The 14408-nt window shown below is 43.0% G+C and overlaps 1 protein-coding gene across 3 annotated transcripts in view; it reads left to right on the top strand.

Moving 5' to 3' along the window:
• The first annotated feature begins 297 nt into the window (after positions 1-297).
• Positions 298-14408, top strand: part of NOTUM (notum, palmitoleoyl-protein carboxylesterase) — a 107493-nt gene continuing 93382 nt past the window's right edge. The window contains exon 1 of one of the 3 annotated variants that reach the window (XM_069752460.1): positions 298-897. The gene's annotated coding sequence lies outside the window, so the exon portion shown is untranslated. Of the gene's footprint in view, positions 898-1981; positions 2004-14408 lie in introns of those variants that run through there. The other 2 variants (XM_069752459.1, XM_069752461.1) reach the window with 2 other exon arrangements.

Here is a 14408-nt window from a genome sequence, read left to right as displayed (position 1 = left end):
GTCAGGTGGAGCATCCCAGTATCTGGGAGTAAGATCATTTGGAGCATCCCATTGTCTGGGAGTAAGATCAGGTGGAGCATCCCAGTGTCTGGGGGTAAGATCAAGTGGGGTATTTATCCATAAGAGTGATTATAAGGAGCACCTCTGTCTTTGTGATGACATCACGCCCTGAAATGTCACTGGAGACCCCCTTACCCTCCTCCAGCACCCCATGGTCTGTGATCACATGGCACCTCATTCCTTACCATTCTATCAGCATTAGCTCTCCCTCCTCCCCTTGATCCCCGGGACGGATGTGGGACTCGCTGATCTCATCTCCAGTTCTTCAGTCCTTTGAAACTTTTCATCTCCTCTCAAATTACTTCCCATTTACCCGCAAAAGACCAATAAGTAGCTGCACCCTGATGACTTTAACGGCTCCTTAATGAGGACACATGCAGGAGGGGGAGGTCACAAAGGGTTAATTTAAAGCCCCCTCCTCCTCCTCCCTTGTAAGTGTGTAGATGTGCCGTGTGCGAGGCTCAGTGGTTCTCCAGCTTCTCCAGTCCTCACCTCCTGCTCTGTCTACATTACATGATTATTGTCCTGGTAACTGGAGAGGGGGTCAGGTCTCCTTCCCACCCATCTCAGCCCTCCAAAGGTGGACCCATTGAGACAAGCCCCAGACTTTTATAGTGCTGCCTTCTCCTAGGATTGTCTCCTTTCATAGCCAACATCTTCTGGAATGTCTCTAGCTGGATATTACCCTGTGTAACGTCTTCTCTGCCAGCACCTGCCCTTCTCTGCTATTGCCTTGGATCACAAAGTCTCTAAAGAGTAACTCTGAATCAAGACTTAAAGGAGGAGGAAGCAAATTAAAGATCCTTAGTAGCATCTCTACTGTTTGTCATCTAATAGGTAATCTTCATGCTTATTATTTTGTATCAATATTGTCACTAGTACAAATCAGAGCATTGTTACAGATGGGCCTGTGAACATGGCTGTGACTGCTGAGCGGTGGCTTCTGCAGGTAAAGTATTTGGTCTGAGGGTACCCTCCTATGTGTGGGTCAGTCATTTGCCTGTGCCTCAGTGGAGCAGAACTGGTGTCCAGCTGTGACAGATGTTTCCTACATCTGTCACTTTCATTGATCTCTATGTACTCCATGGGTTTAAAATGTTAAAAAGGTATAACATCCTTACAGGAATATGTTGCACTTGCTTGCTTTGTGTGCTGTAAAATGATGTAAATGTGCTAGATCCCTGCATATCATAATCCCCAAAAAAAGCTCTAGGCGGGTGTCCCTGAAAATGGTGCACTTCTTTAGTGATTGTAGTTCATTATATGATTTTCGTTATTTATGCACGCATTCTTCATTTTTTGGGAGTATGATGTGTAAGGTATACTGTATATTAATAAGTATGGTCAGGGGTTTTGTAGTTGCAGGGAACAGTAGAAGGGTTGCTGGACCTTTGCTTTAGTAGACACGCTTTGCAGACTTTTATGCAACATAATTGATTTCTTAATATATTGTGCTTACCCCTACAGAAACGTCCTTTACGTTCCACTCTATACCACATATATAAAGCTTGGTACATGACACTGAAACGTACATGCACTGGCCATATCAAGCACATGTAACCCTAAAATTATTTCTTCAGGTGTTGATCTCCTACTACACATCCATACATAGAATGATGCTCTGCTTCCTAGAGACTAGTGGCCATGGCATGTCCTTATAGCTTGTTACTAGGTTTAGATGGTTGGTGTTCAGCTACTGTATTTTTCCACAAATTTCTGTTCTGATCTTTCTACAAAACTGTGCTTTAAAGTGACAGAAAACCCTTGTAAGTCAAAGAAGGTTAAACTAATGTGGTAAACCACGTGACTGATCCTAAAGCACTGATGTTGATGGCTGTGGTGGTAGGGAGGGGATGTTTATGTACATGCCTGTCATTCATAGGATTGTTTTGCTTGCTTCCAATCCTATGGCTGTATCCTGGAAATCGTCTGCCTGAATGTATGTGAGTACTACTCTCCAAACTTTCATGCACATATCATAATATCACCAAATTGTACCATTTCAATATCACCAGTTTATAACCATTCGTGAATATTCCCCCTTTGCTAATCACACGTTTACTGAAATCTCCTTGGGATACATCCTATACAATATGCCGGTACCTACATAGTGAGGTACACCAACAAACCAATGAATCGGATCAGGGTAATGACACTCTGATCCGAGGTTTGACCAGGTGTGATCCGATTCTTTCAGATGAGAGAATCGTAGCACAGGTGAGAAGATGGAGTCAAAATTTCTCCATCTTCTCCATTGTGTGAGTCGGAAATTGGACTCGGATGTCATCTGGGTGCAATCCAGTGTTTTTCACGCACCCATAGACCCATAGACTTGAATGGGTGCATGTTATCTGATTTGAACTGCAAATCGCAGCCTTCTACAATTTTTGTTTTGTGTCAGCGAGCCCTTAGTAAGTATCTATATTCTACCCCCCAAAAAAAATTCCTGGTTCATTCTTTCTGAGAAAGTTGTATTCTTCTGTCTCTCCGTTATTCCTCCTAGAATTTTATGAATAAATTGACAACTGGATGTTACTAGATGAGGGTGTGTTCCTGTAGGTTCTAATATTGTCCAATCAGTGCTGCTTGTGTCAAACATTGTAGGGACATGCCTTCTAAACAATGGGAAGAATAACACCCAGTTGTCTATTTCTTCATAAATATTCAGTTCTATGATAAACATTGCTGCACTGTCATCTCATTGAGAATACAAGTATTTAGTAAAACAGACACGTCAGTTTGGTGACAGGTCCTGTTTATGTGACACCTGCTCATAAGGAAAATATCTAAGACTTTTAGATCTGCTTTCATATATTTACAGGACATTGGATGCTTTGTACATGCAAAGAGCATTGAGAAGGTTTCCTCTAATTTGAAATGTAATGATATAGATTGAGTCTTTTATTGAGGTGACATGGGTGCAGGACTGAGGAGGCAGTAAGCCTGGGCTGTGGTAACATTGACTGAGTGTTAACAATGTCATACAAGTGCTTTGAAGTAGTACTGAGGATGCCACGTGTGTGCAGTGAAGGAGCCGCAAGGATTATGTAGGACTGGTCTTCAGAGCTGGTGATGACATGAAGTGGCAGCAGACTGGAGTCTTGTAACAGTGGGAAACATCAGGATGCCATGTGGGGACAGCGGCTGTTCTGTGTATGTGGTGGAGGAGTCTGGCAGGCGTAGTCTAGATCATGTGCAGTAAATACATAGTGCAAGTAGACTCTCTGTCACCTGCCTTCTACTGAGGTTACCAGCAGTCACAAATGTGGCTTTTCCAGTCCATGTACTGTCTGGTACCAAGAAAGGCTGCAGTTATTTGGAACAATGTGCTCCATCCCGATCATATATTACACACCATCCCTGGGAGTTCATTGCCAGCTCAAATGCTCACCCCATTAATTATTCTCAGGACATTGGTCTGATTTGAAACTCAACATTTTTGTACAGACCCAACTTAAAATTGTTTGGATCAAATCTAAGGCTGGGTTCACCCACAGTGATTACTATTTAGTTAGACTTGGAACATTGTACGGTAATTGCTATAGTAGATCAATTGGGTTAGATGACCTGGCAGTGGCTTGGTACATCCACATTACTAATCTGAGTTTCGAGAGAAGTCCCTTGTTGGTATTCTATACTATCCACCTGCTATGTGTTATATAGGTAACCCAGCTATTTGTGGTGGCGCTTTAAATTCATCAGCTCAATACTTTCTAAACTGTCCCATATACCATGTCAGGTAACAGTAATCCAGATCTGGTAGAAAAGGCTCTCGAGGAAGGGTTTCTGGGACCTGGTAATCAACAGAGACCACATCTTGGTGAATTGTCAGACGTGATTTCTCCATGTCCATGGTTCTTAAGTGACTGCATGTGAAAATTAATTACAAAGAGACAATTGGCAGTAGACTGAAGTCTGTAGTTGAAGTTTATTGACAGCTGACAGGCAATGACAAGGATCCTGTCAACTAAAAAAAGGTATTTCCCTACAAACATACCGGTAGTTGTAATTTGCAGGTACAATAAATTCGTTTTTCCTCGGAGACAAGGAGATAATGAAGTTATATTTTCTTGGCACCCGATCAGTTACAGCCATCGCGGTTATCCATAGTCTTAACAGTTAGCGCTCACTAGTAACATAGTAACATAGTTAGTAAGGCCGAAAAAAGACATTTGTCCATCCAGTTCAGCCTATATTCCATCATAATAAATACCCAGATCTACGTCCTTCTACAGAACCTAATAATTGTATGATACAATATTGTTCTGCTCCAGGAAGACATCCAGGCCTCTCTTGAACCCCTCGACTGAGTTCGCCATCACCACCTCCTCAGGCAAGCAATTCCAGATTCTCACTGCCCTAACAGTAAAGAATCCTCTTCTATGTTGGTGGAAAAACCTTCTCTCCTCCAGACGCAAAGAATGCCCCCTTGTGCCCGTCACCTTCCTTGGTATAAACAGATCCTCAGCGAGATATTTGTATTGTCCCCTTATATACAGTACTTATACATGGTTATTAGATCGCCCCTTAGTCATCTTTTTTCTAGAATATATAATCCTAATTTCGCTAATCTATCTGGGTTTTGTAGTTCTCCAATCCCCTTTATTAATTTTGTTGCCCTCCTTTGTACTCTCTCTAGTTCCATTATATCCTTCCTGAGCACCGGTGCCCAAAACTGGACACAGTACTCCATGTGCGGTCTAACTAGGGATTTGTACAGAGGCAGTATAATGCTCTCATCATGTGTATCCAGACCTCTTTTAATGCACCCCATGATCCTGTTTGCCTTGGCAGCTGCTGCCTGGCACTGGCTGCTCCAGGTAAGTTTATCATTAACTAGGATCCCCAAGTCCTTCTCCCTGTCAGATTTACTACATAGTAACCATTCCTCCTGCACCCCACACATACGTTGCAGAGAGTGCTATCGGTCAAGGTACAGTAGGCGTGACTACAACATTGTGTAGTGAGCGCTGACCGTTACCGTCCACTGCACCGCCCCTTTGACCTGCTACAGGGAGAATCAAACTTCATTTTTACCTGTAGCCGCTCTTCTACTTAGATTGCCAAACATGTTTAATACTGTATAGATTACTAATATTGCTGCAGGTTAAAAAGCCTTTTTGGCTGACAGATTCCCTTTAATGTCCCCCGTTGGTTCCTGTGCGGTAGCTCAGACTGAAATTTCTGATAATGTTAGTGGATTGCCTTTTAGTCTAAATTTTATAGCATCAGATTCTTTAGGTATTAGCCCGTAAAAGGCACTTTATGCTCTGTGAGTGAAAGTACTCGTTCTGTCCACATTTTTTGGCTTCACCCAAATGTATTTCTGCAATAGAATCTTCATCAAAGACTTCTCATTTACATTAATCATTCTGTTGCCCTCTACTAAAGATATGGGCCTCTGTTTACCCTCTCATTTTCCCTCCTCCCCTCACCCGCTCCATAGACACTGCTTGTGGTTTGAAGAAAAAAAAAGGATGCCAAAAAAAGCTGAGATCAAAGAGGAGCGGCGACACCCAGAACCACAGAAAAGGAAGGGGTGTGGGTAGGAGGATGGAGGAGCGGGGAGTGAGAGAAGAAGGGTAGACATAGTGCAAGAGGGTACTGTGATGCGAGAACAGAGAAGGGGAATAGTAAGGACAGAGGGATCAGAAACACTTCTAGAGGCAATGCAGAACAAGTTATTTAATGTATATAGCTCAGGGGTGCACAACCTTTTTTGGTCCAAGGGCCACATTGACATACTGAATCAATCCGGGGCCGCATTTAAAGTTAAAGGAATATTACCTTCTGTGACATTTTTATCATATTGAAAGTATATACAATAAAGGTACATTTTCTACTTATAGGATTCTTAACTCCACCAATCTGCATTCTAATAATGCTTTCACAGGTATTTGATGAGGATTTAGAAATAGAAATCCACATAAAAAAATTGCACCAAATACTCTTAAATAACTTTCTGACTGATTTTAATGGGAAAAGCTCCATTAGTGCACAGAGTACTGTTTTGTTTTCATGTTATTTTAAATAGAGGCGTAGCTACGACTTCAGCTTAGAGGGATGTAAGGGCAAAACATCTGAGTGGGCCCCTAACCGGTAACTCTGATTACAACTATGATGGCACACTGATATTACTGCCATATAGTGATAGATACCAATCCTGCAGAACATACAAGTGATTACAGTACAGTTATACAGTGCCTACAAGTAGTATTCACCCCCCTGCAGATTTAGCAGGTTTAATAAGATGCAAATAAGTTAGAGCCTTCAAACTTCAAACAAGAGCAGGATTTATTAACAGATGCATAAATCTTACAAACCAAAAAGTTTTGTTGCTCAGTTAAATTTTTATAAATTTTAAACATAAAAGTGTGGGTCAATTATTATTCAACCCCTAGGTTTAATATTTTGTGGAATAACCTTTGTTTGCAATTACAGCTAATAATCGTCTTTTATACGACCTGATCAGACCGGCACAGGTCTCTAGAGTTATCTTGGCCCACTCCTCCATGCAGATCTTCTCCAAGTTATCTAGGTTCTTTGGGTGTCTCATGTGGACTTTAATCTTGAGCTCCTTCCACAAGTTTTCAATTGGGTTAAGGTCAGGAGACTGACTAGGCCACTGCAACACCTTGATTTTTTGCCTCTTGAACCAGGCCTTGGTTTTCTTGGCTGTGTGCTTTGGGTCGTTGTCTTGTTGGAAGATGAAATGACGACCCATCTTAAGATCCTTGATAGAGGAGCGGAGGTTCTTGGCCAAAATCTCCAGGTAGGCCGTGCTATCCATCTTCCCATGGATGCGGACCAGATGGCCAGGTCCCTTGGCTGAGAAACAGCCCCACAGCATGATGCTGCCACCACCATGCTTGACTGTAGGGAAGGTATTCTTGGGGTCGTATGCAGTGCCATCCAGTCTCCAAACATCACGTGTGTGGTTGGCACCAAAGATCTCGATCTTGGTCTCATCAGATCAGAGAACCTTGAACCAGTCAGTCTCAGAGTCCTCCAAGTGATCATGAGCAAACTGTAGACGAGCCTTGACATGACGCTTTGAAAGTAAAGGTACCTTACGGGCTCGTCTGGAACGGAGACCATTGCGGTGAAGTATGTTACTTATGGTATTGACTGAAACCAATGTCCCCACTGCCATGAGATCTTCCCGGAGCTCCTTCCTTGTTGTCCTTGGGTTAGCCTTGACTCTCCGGACAAGCCTGGCCTCGGCACGGGAGGAAACTTTCAAAGGCTGTCCAGGCCGTGGAAGGCTAACAGTAGTTCCATAAGCCTTCCACTTCCGGATGATGCTCCCAACAGTGGAGACAGGTAGGCCCAACTCCTTGGAAAGGGTTTTGTACCCCTTGCCAGCCTTGTGACCCTCCACGATCTTGTCTCTGTTGGCCTTGGAATGCTCCTTTGTCTTTCCCATGTTGACCATGTATGAGTGCTGTTCACAAGTTTGGGGAGGGTCTTAAATAGTCAGAAAAGGCTGGAAAAAGAGATAATTAATCCAAACATGTGAAGCTCATTGTTCTTTGTGCCTGAACTACTTCTTAATACTTTAGGGGAACCAAACAGAATTCTGGTGGGTTGAGGGGTTGAATAATAAATGACCCTCTGAAAAGACTTTTCACAATTAAAAAAAAAATAAACAAAGAAATAACATTCTTTTTTGCTGCAGTGCATTTCACACTTCCAGGTTGATCTACAGTCCAAATGTCACAATGCCAAGTTAATTCCAAATGTGTAAACCTGCTAAATCTGCAGGGGGTTGAATACTACTTGTAGGCACTGTATATAGTAGCTTACAGCTGACGTTCTTTATGATGGAGTCGTCCATTTTTCCCCATCTTTTCCTTCTGGCCTAGCCTGACATGACTACTTCTTCCAGCCGTGACTTGTGTGCAGAGATTACAACAAAGACACATACGACTTCTCACATTTCCAGCACCGGGTCCATCTATCCTCAACCTGCACAAACTCATACTGCTGATACCCCAATACTGAGCCACTGCTGCCATAGGTGTCCCTATTACTGCACCCGCTGTGAGGCACAATAGCGGCGCTTCTCTTAGTGCCCTACATAACACTGCACGCTGCTGTGCCCTCTAGATGGTAAAATTGCCCCTTAGAAAATATTAATGCCATAGAAAACAGTGTCCACATTTTGCCCCTTTGACGACCACAATACTGAGTCCCCCTATAACAATAATGCTTCTTAAGTGTCCTCTTAACATTTAATTATGTCGACTGAGTGACCCAGTGTTTAGCTTCTCTATACACAGTATGGTGGGCCCACAGCTCCACCATATGCAGTATAATGAACCCACAGCTCCTCTATACACCATATGATACTCCCACAGCTCCTCTATACATAGTATGATGTCCCCACTGCTACCCCAAAAAACAGTATGATAACCCCACAGAAGCCCTCACACTGTATAATGGCATCCACAGTAGTTCCCACACTCGCCCTCAAACTGTATAATGGCCCCCACAGTACAACCCACACTGTATAATGGCCCCACACTGTATAATGGCTTCCACAGTAGTCCCCATACTAGCCATCAAACTGTATAATGGCCCCAACAGTAGATCATACACTGTATAATGGCCCCCACAGTAGAACCCACACTGTATAATGGCCCCACACTGTATAATGGCTGCCATAGTAGTCTCCATACTAGCCCTCAAACTGTATAATGGCCCCAACAGTAAACCCCAAACTGGCCCCACACATTAGCTCCCATGCTGTATAATGGCTCCCACATTTTATGACAACCCTCACAAATGTCCCTACAATGTCCCTACAATGTACAATCCCCCTGACACAACCCTCAACACAATATAATGGACCCTCCCATAAACCTTCACACTGTATAACTGCTTTCATACAGTATAATTGCCCCCACATAGCCCTCCATAAGGTAGAAAGGATTCCACAAAGCCCTCCAAATATAATGGCTCCCACATAGCCTTCCATATAGTACACTGGACCTCACTTTGCCTTCCATATAGCATGATACATCCCATAGTCCTCCATTCAGTATGCTGCACTTCCCATTGTCCTTCATACACTATACTGCTCTCCCCATAGGCCTCCAAATAGTATAATGTACTCTCCATAGTCATCCAAACAGTGTAGTGCACTCCCTGTAGTCCTTCATACTATTGCTTTTCCCATCATCCTCCATACAGTATAATGCATTTACCATAGTTTCCATACAGTATACTACTCTGTTCATAGTCCTCCATACATTATACTGCACTCCCCATAGTCCTCCATGCATTATCATGCACCCGATAGTCTTGAATACAATGTACTGCATTCTCCATAGTCCTTCATATGATATAATGCAATCCATCGTCCTCCATATGGTATACTGCAGTGTACATAGTCCTCCATACAGTTTTATGACCAGCACAATTTAAAAAAAATGTATAATACTTACGTCGCCTCCTCATTCCCCCACTGCTCCGCACTCTGCAGCAAGTGCTCTGAAGCGCCCTCACATCTCAGTGTAGCGGACACCATGTAGTGACGTCATTGCACTCACTGCGCTGAGACGTCAGATGTCAACGAAGAATAATGGGGGGGGGAGGGTGTGTCAGCTGACGCTCCCTCTTTCATCATAGCTGTCAACTATATCGGCATTCTGGATGACGAGTTTTGTAACCCGGATTAGTACATACATTTTTTAGTCCCCATAGGGCACAGAGATATGAGAATATTCAAAAAAAGAAAATGTGCCAGGAACAGAATAACACACAGGTATTAATAAAAAAAAACATTTTTTATTTAAACAAATCTTAAAAGACAATGTGAAGAGACAAACACCAAAGTGACAGACATGAAATGCTAAAATTTGGGTGAGCTAATCGGGGAAAAAAATATATATATATATATATATATATATATATATATATACAGTGGGTACGGAAAGTATTCAGACCCCTTTACATTTTTCACTCTTTTTTTCATTGCAGCAATTTGGTAAATTAAAAAAAGTTCTTTTTTTCTCATTAATGTACCCCATGGTGACTGAAAAAAACAGAAATGTAGAAATTTTTGCATATTTTTTTAAAAGAGAAAAACTGAAATATCACATGGTCATAAGCAATCAGATCCTTTGCTCAGACACTTATATTTAAGTCACATGCTGTCCATTTCCTTATGATCCTCCATGAGTTGGTTCTACTCCTTCATTGGACTCCAGCTGTGTTTAATTAAACTGATAGGACTTGATTTGGAAAGGTACACAGCTGTCTATATAAGGCTACGTTCACACTAGCGTTGCGCCGCCCTGCGTCGGCGACGCGACGCACGAAAAAACGCGCGTTTTGCGACGCGTGCGTCATTTTTTGACCAAAATCGGACGCACAGAAAATGCAACTTGTTGCATTTTCTTGCGTCCGACGCTAGCGTCGGAAACGACGCAAGTGTCGAAAAACGCCACCCTAAAAACGCACGCGTCCCCTATGTTAAACATAGGGGCGCGTCGCCGCTGCGTCGCCGGCGCAACAGCGACGCACATTGGCGGAACGCCAATGTGAACGGAGCCTAAGACTTCACAGCTCACAGTACATGTCGGACAAAATGAGACTCATGAGATCAAAGGAACTGGCCAAGGAGCTCAGACAGAATTGTGGTAAGGCACAGATCTGGCCAAGGTTACAAACGAATTTCTGCAATACTAAAGGTTCCTAAGATCACAGTGGCCTCCATAATCCTTAAATGAAAGAAGTTTGGGACCACCAGAAGTATTCCTAGACCTGGGCGTCCGGCCGAACTGAGCAATCGTGGGAGAAGAGCCTTGGTGAGAGAGGTAAAGAAGAACCCCAATATCACTATGGTTGAGCTTCAGAGATGCAGTATGGAGATGGGAGTAAGTTCCACAAAGTCAACTATCACTGCAGTCCTCCACAGGTCGGGCCTTTATAGCAGAGTGGCCTGACGGAAGCCCGCATAGAGTTTGCTAAAAAAACACATGAAGGACTCCCAGACTATGAGAAATAAGATTCTCTGGTCTGATGAGATGAAGATAGACCTTTTTGGTAATAATTCTAAGCTGCATGTGTGGAGAAAACCAGGAACTGCTCATCACCTGCTCAATAAAATCCCAACAGTGAAACGTGGTGGCAGCATCATGCTATGGGGGTGTTTTTCAGCTGCAGGGACAAGACGACTGGTTGCCATTGAAGGAAACATGAATGTGGCCAAGTACAGAGCTATCCTGGATGAAAACCTCTTCCAGAGTGCTCTGGACCTCAAACTTGGCCGAAGGTTCACCTTCCAACAAGACAATGACCCCTAAGGACACAGCTAAAATAACAAAGGAGTGGCTTCAGAACAATTCTGTGACCATTATTGACTGACCCAGCCAGAGCCCTGACCAAAACCCAATTGAGCATCTCTGGAGAAACCTGAAAATGGCTATCCACCAACATTCACCATCCAACCTGACGGAACTGGAGAGGCTCTGCAAGGAAGAATGGCAGAGGATTCCCAAATCCAGGTGTGAAAAACTTGCTGCATCATTCCCAAGATGACTCATGGCTGTACTAGCTCAAAAGGGTGCTTCTACTCAATGCTGAACAAAGGGTCTGAATACTTATGACCATGTGATATTTCAATTTTTCTTTTTTAATAAATTTGCAAAAATCTCTACATTTCTGTTTTTTTTCAGTCAAGATGGGGTGCAAGAGTGTACATTAATGAGAAAAAAATGAACTTTTTTTAATTTACCAAATGGCTGCAATGAAACAAAGAGTGAAAAATGTAAAGGGCTCTGAATACTTTCCGTACCCACTGTATATATGTGTGCATGTGTGTGTGTGTATATATATATATATATATACTGTATATATGTGTGTGTGTGTGTGTGTATATATATATATATATATATATATATATAATATTGTAATGTATAGTATATAGAAGGACATACAGCGACATACATGTTCATGGAATAATTCAACAATATATACGTATATGTACATACATCTGTGTACTTAATTAGTTTGCCAATGGAGGAATTTTTACCCTTTAATGTAGGGCACAAAGATAGAAATTTCCCTGTAAGTAAGGAGTGAAAAATAATATGGAAGTACAAATCATGGGTTTAAATACCTAAGTGCATAAAGGTAATAAGCTCACCCAACAAAAGACCTAACGCACGTTTCATTACTGCTTTGTCAGTCCTTGCCAGTCTCTGCTTCTCTGCTGCCGGCTACTACTTTTCTGTGTGTGGCTCCTCACATACAGTTCTCATGTCAGACAAGCATCTATTCATATGATTGGAGGCAGCACAGAATTGCAACGCGCGCCTAATGTGGGACCAGGACGCAGGTTGTGTACAGCCAATCTCACAAGAACATGTATATCTCGACTTCAGCAAAGAATTTGATAAATTATCTCATACTCACCTTATTGAAAAAAATGACCAAGTATGGGATTGACAAGGCTACAGTTAGGTGGATTCATAACTGACTGATCGTACTCAAAGAGTGGTAATAAATGGTTGCACATCCAATTGGAAAGTGTTTCAAGTGGGGTACCACAATGCTCTGTCCTGGCCCCAGTGTTTAACATTTTTATAAATGATCTAGATAAGGGAACTGAAGATAAACTAATCAATTTTGCAGATTATGCAAAGCTAGCAGTGATAGCTAAAGGTACTGTCACACTAGACGATATCGCTAGCGATCCGTGACGTTGCAGCGTCCTCGCTAGCGATATCGTCCAGTGTGACAGGCAGCAGCGATCAGGCCCCTGCTGGGAGATCGCTGGTCGGGGAAGAAAGTCCAGAACTTTATTTCGTCGCTGGACTCCCCGTAGACATCGCTGAATCGGCGTGTGTGACACCGATTCAGCGATGTCTTCACTGGTAACCAGGGTAAACATCGGGTAACTAGGCGCAGGGCCGCGCTTAGTAACCCGATGTTTACCCTGGTTACCAGCGTAAAAAAACAAACAGTACATACTTACATTCAGCTGTCTGTCCCTTGCAGTCTGGTTCCTGCACTGACTGCTGGCCGTAAAGTGAAAGCAGAGCACAGCCACAGCGGTGAGTCACCGCTGTGTGACTCACCGCTGTGCTGTGCTTTCACTTTCACTTTACGGCCAGCAGTCAGTGCAGGAACCAGACGGCAAGGGACAGACAGCTGAATGTAAGTATGTACTGTTTGTTTTTTTACGCTGGTAACCAGGGTAAACATCGGGTTACTAAGCGCGGCCCTGCGCTTAGTTACCCGATGTTTACCCTGGTTACCGGGGACCTCGGGATCATTGGTCGCTGGAGAGCTGTCTGTGTGACAGCTCTCCAGCGACCAAACAGCGACGCTGCAGCGATCCGGATCGTTGTCGGTATCGCTGCAGCGTCGCTAAGTGTGACGGTACCTTAACACTAGAGAAGACAGGATGCAGAAGAATCTAGATAAGTGTGAACAATGGGCAGCGACTAATAGAATGGTATTTAACAGGGAGAAATGCAAGTTTCTATATCTGGGGAAGAAAAATGAAAATTACATCTATAGAATGGGAGGAACAGAACTAAGCAACAGCACGTGTGAAAAAGACTTGGGTGTACTAAGAGATCACAGACTGCACGTGTCAAACAGTGTGATGCAGCAGCAAAAAAAAGCAAACAGTTCTAGGATGTATTCAGAGAAGAATAGCTTCTAGATCACGTGAAGTAATTATTCCCCTCTACGCCTCCATGCTCAGGCCTCACATGGAGTACTGTGTCCTTTTCTGGGCACCACATTTTAAAAAAAGACATTGAAAAACTGGAGCCTGTTCAGAGAAGAGCTAACAGGATGGTTAGTGGACTGCAAAGTATGTCCTACGAGGAACGGTTAAAGGATCTGGGAATGTTTAGCTTGCAGAAAAGCATACTAAGAGGAGACTTAATAGATGTCTACAAATATATGAAGGCATGTCACAGTGTAGAGGGATTATCTTTATTTTCATTTGAGCATGGAAACATGAGAAGCAATTGAATGAAACTGAAAGGGAGAAGGCACAGATTAGATATTAGAAAAAACTTTTTGACAGTGAGGGTAATCAATGAGTGGAACAGGCTCCCACAAAATGTGATGAGCTCTCCTTCAGTGGAAGTCTTCAAACAGAGGCTGGACAGACATCTGTCTGATATGGTTTAATGAATCTTGTATTGAGCAGGGGGTTGGACATGATGACCCTGGAGGTCCCTTCCAACTCTAACATTCTATGATTCTATGTCCATTATAAAGTTGTTTTCCATGTAATCTTGTTATTTTTGCTACATTCCTACACTTAGGCTAGCTTCACATTTGTGGTCGGGAGGGCTGCGGATGGCAGCGTACTTCCT

The sequence above is a fragment of the Ranitomeya imitator genome, chromosome 2 (assembly GCF_032444005.1).
Source record: "Ranitomeya imitator isolate aRanImi1 chromosome 2, aRanImi1.pri, whole genome shotgun sequence".
NCBI lineage: Eukaryota > Metazoa > Chordata > Amphibia > Anura > Dendrobatidae > Ranitomeya > Ranitomeya imitator.
This window is presented reverse-complemented; position numbering and strand designations above follow the sequence as displayed.